The sequence below is a fragment of the Schistocerca nitens genome, chromosome 2 (genome assembly GCF_023898315.1).
Source record: "Schistocerca nitens isolate TAMUIC-IGC-003100 chromosome 2, iqSchNite1.1, whole genome shotgun sequence".
In the NCBI taxonomy this organism is placed as follows: Eukaryota; Metazoa; Arthropoda; class Insecta; order Orthoptera; family Acrididae; genus Schistocerca; species Schistocerca nitens.
The window spans coordinates 1,095,184,634-1,095,189,262 of record NC_064615.1 but is presented as its reverse complement, the minus strand read 5'-3'; the positions used below and the strand labels follow the sequence as shown (position 1 = coordinate 1,095,189,262).

At 49.0% G+C, this 4,629-nt stretch overlaps 1 pseudogene; it reads left to right on the top strand.

Annotated features, from left to right (window-relative positions):
- Window positions 1-1,559: 1,559 nt before the first annotated feature.
- LOC126237580 (5S ribosomal RNA) lies at window positions 1,560-1,677 on the top strand (annotated as a pseudogene).
- The last annotated feature ends 2,952 nt before the right edge of the window (window positions 1,678-4,629 follow it).

Here is a 4,629-nt window from a genome sequence, read left to right as displayed (position 1 = left end):
ACAGAAAAGTGAGGAGCAGTGTAGGTATCTCTGAAACACATACGACAGATCAAGTGTGACAACTTAGTCTACCTCTGGTGTCTTCGTTTTCTCTCAGCAGATTCATTTTTTCCACTCGCTCTCTCTCGTTTTGAAACTGTGAGGTTTCGTTCTGTAGGCTGAAAACAAATAGAAAGAAGAGATACAAATTTTCCGCACAGCCAGGAATCAAGATGTTGCCCCTCAACGCTCGAATACACGATATTCGTATCGCACGACGCGCTGTGAAACGAAACGAAACGCAACGCACCCGGCAGAGCTGTCGGCGCACCTTGTCTGCCGGCAGATATCGACCGCCGATCGTCTCTATAAAGTGCGCTGCCGCGGACCGCGCAGCAGCGATGGCCCAACTTGTCGAGGTGCATATCGATCCTATAAAGTCGACGGAAGCGGCGCGGTCGGTACCGCAGCACAGCGCGCGCGTGAATTTCACCGTGACTGCCGCCATTCGACCGCAACAGATTGCAGTCGTCCGCGGTCGATAAATCGCAACACTCTCCGCGGCGTGGGCGACGCGCGCCACGGGGAATCCCTGGCGTCCAGCTGACGCATTGCCGCAGATCACTATCGCCCCCTCGACATGCACCCGCGGTGGCAAAATATATTTTTATGAGGCGCGAAATATATGCATTAGTTGCAGTGGGGAAATTTATTCCAGACGTACGTCTCTCGCCGCCATTCTTTCTTCTCCGGATTATTTTTCTTCCGCCTCCCGGCCGACTACGAACTACCGTACCGGTGTCTCTGCTCCTTCCTACGCACTGCTGGACAGCACGTAGACAATGTCTTGTTGTTCATACGGCTCGTGGCTGCGACTTATGGTAAATCACGACGCTATAAAGAGGAGACTCGCTTGTTCTTCGATTCGGGGGTCACGAACTGCAACATCTGCACGCAGACGTATCCAGACAATCGTCTCGAAAAATAAGTTTTACACGAGTACCAATACACGATGCATAAATTCGAGATAAGGGACGGCCCGTGCGCGGACGACAGCAATGATACACTGTCGAACGAATCGAAGAAACGCCCTGCGTGTCAGTGGATTTACCATCTAGATGACCAGCCTGCTACTTTTTGGCAACCATTTCTCAAAGTCTAACGGCTTCATCACTTACACGGGCGTTTGGATCTATTTACGTTGTTAGGAGGCAGGTGTTCGGCAACAATTCGTCACTGTTACACACGTGTGTGTATGTTTCGTACACGTCTCCATCTGGCTTCCACGTAGAGAGAATTGTATCTATCTTCCACTTATAAAGTCTTAGGCTCTTCCTCTGTCATGCAGCCCGAAAGATAATTGTTTCATAATATTAGGGACTCTGGGATACCTCATATTTTTAAATATGAGCTTTCAGATCATTCTGATGCCATACGTACAATATGGTCCCATCTCCCGACCGCGAGTTGTGAAAGCAGCTATAAATATTAATGAAGGTCGCCAAGCTGTTTACTACACACTGAAAAAAGTAAGACTTAAGCTGGCTATACAGAATTATAGAAATCCTAATCGTTCATAAGGCAACGGCCTTGCCACAGTGGGTACACCGGTTCCCGTCAGATCACCGAAGTTAAGCGCTGTCGGGCGTGGCCGGCACTTGGATGGGTGACCATCCGGACCGCCATGCGCTGTTGCAATTTTTCGGGGCGCACTCAGCCTCGTGATGCCAAATGAGGAGTTACTCGACCGAATAGTAGCGGCTCCGGTCAAAGAAAACCATCATAACGACCGGGAGAGTGGTGTGCTGACCACACGCCCTTTCCTATCCGCATCCTCATCTGAGGATGACACGGCGGTCGGATGGTCCCGATGGGCCACTTGTGGCCTGAAGACGGAGTGCTTTAATCGTTCATAAAATACTCATCAGATGACATTTACCCGAAATCCTTCCACATACGAGGGTAATCCCAAACGTAAGGTCTCCCATTTTTTATAAGTACAGAACTCTGTGTGGCAGTTGGTCACACTGTTACGAAGAGTGCCTCACGCGCTGTGTGTAAACATGCGCACGCCGCGCTGAGGCGCTCAGTCTTGGCTTGGCAGCCGTTGAGAATGGAGCTCCCGTTGGATGTTAGCGCCAAGTGCGAATTGCGAGCAGTTAATCGGTTTTTGAACGCAAAGGGCACTGCGCCGATTGAAAGCTATCGCCAATCGACGGAAGCGTATGGTGAGTCGTGCATGGATGTCAAAAAAGTTCGTAAGTGGTGTAGAGAGTTTGCAGCTGGTCGGACCGAAATTCACGACGAACAAAGGAGCGAGAGATCGTCACTTTCTCAGGAGACAGTGTTTAAGGTTGAGCAAAGCTTGCGTGAAGATCGGCGGATGAGCCGGGATGATCTCTGCACCTTGGTTCCTGAGGTTTCCCGAAGCACCGCTCCCAAAATTTTAACGGAAACACTGAACTGCCGGAAGGTCTGCGCAAGATGGGTGCCAGGCATGCTGACTGAGGACCACATGCGGCAACGAGTTGATGCTTCCCGCGCATTTCTTCATCGCCTTGCAGTCGAACAGGACAACTTCCTGGACTCAATTGTCACGGGTGACGAAACATGGGCCTACCACTTTACACCTGAGACCAAGCAACGATCACGCCAGTGGCGGCATCCTTCTTCGCCAAAGCCGCGGAAATTCAAACAAACACACTCTGCCGGTAAAGTCATGACAACCGTTTTTTGGGATCGGAAAGGGGTATTGTTGGTCGACTTTATGCCCACTGGGACCACAATTACCGCTGACAGGTACTGTGAGACTCTGAAAAACTCAAACGGGCAGTTCAGAACCGGAGAAGAGGAATGTTGAGCAAGGACGTACACATTCTCCATGACAAGGATCGCCCACACATCGCTCGACAAACCGTTGCTCTCCTGCGACAGTTTCAGTGTAACATATTGACCCACCCACCCTATAGTCCTGGCTTGGCGTCCAGTAACGATCACCTGTTCCCTAGGCTAAAAGAACATACGGCCGGAAAGCGATTCAGCTCCGACGACGAGGTGAAAGAAGAGGTTCATAATTTCTGAACAGCATGGTGGCGAGCTGGTATGACATGGTCATACAAAAACTGCCACAGCGTCTACAAAAATGCATCGACAGAAATGGTGATTATGTCGAAAAATAGCTAAATGTTCAAGCTGTAAACTGGTGTAAACCATTGTTGAAATAAGCAGGTCTATGCACTTATAAAAAAAATAGGAGACCTTACTTTTGGGATTACCCTCGTATCATTCCAAATATTGCAAAAACCCCTTTCTACAGCTTCAGTTAATGAAGCCCGATGAACGCTCAAATTATTGTTCTTGTGTTCTGGAAATTAAGCTACATGCGTCGCTTCATTTCTTAGCATCTCAAGGATAGCTTTTCTTCAAACATATCAAAAGGAAAGCAGTTCACATATAAGTTCTAGCCACCTTCGAACGTTGTGATCCTGTACAAAAATGTCAAGACAGTGGAAATTCGTGGTACCTCAACCTTCTGTTAGGTTTCCCTATGATGTATATATGACTGCCACAACACCTTAACATCACGTAACTTATTCCTAGACATAACGATAGAGGGCAGTTCGCGTTCTGGAAGACGTATATTCATGCCGTCTGCGCTGCTTATAAGCAACGGAGTCATTTGTGTTTCTGCCACGCAAAGGCTCCTGTCATTTGTCACTAGTTCATGCTGTGACTTGTTGGACCACTATGACTCTTCTGATAACCACATGTTGCCGAAAGCTTCCCACTCATACGGATTAGCATAACTGCTTTATATGCATCTTTTGTACCTGTTCTGATTCTACTCCTTTTTGTATTTTAGCACCGATGATAGCTATGTTACAGTCCAAATGTAGGTCTTCGATAAATTCCGGATTTTTGGGACTCATTTCTGTCCTTCTTAAAATCTGTATATTCACCGATCGCTGTGCACAGGCATCAGATGGATTCCAATGTACACTCCTGGAAATTGAAATAAGAACACCGTGAATTCATTGTCCCAGGAAGGGGAAACTTTATTGACACATTCCTGGGGTCAGATACATCACATGATCACACTGACAGAACCACAGGCACATAGACACAGGCAACAGAGCATGCACAATGTCGGCACTAGTACAGTGTATATCCACCTTTCGCAGCAATGCAGGCTGCTATTCTCCCATGGAGACGATCGTAGAGATGCTGGATGTAGTCCTGTGGAACGGCTTGCCATGCCATTTCCACCTGGCGCCTCAGTTGGACCAGCGTTCGTGCTGGACGTGCAGACCGCGTGAGACGACGCTTCATCCAGTCCCAAACATGCTCAATGGGGGACAGATCCGGAGATCTTGCTGGCCAGGGTAGTTGCCTTACACCTTCTAGAGCACGTTGGGTGGCACGGGATACATGCGGACGTGCATTGTCCTGTTGGAACAGCAAGTTCCCTTGCCGGTCTAGGAATGGTCGAACGATGGGTTCGATGACGGTTTGGATGTACCGTGCACTATTCAGTGTCCCCTCGACGATCACCAGTGGTGTACGGCCAGTGTAGGAGATCGCTCCCCACACCATGATGCCGGGTGTTGGCCCTGTGTGCCTCGGTCGTATGCAGTCCTGATTGTGGCGCTC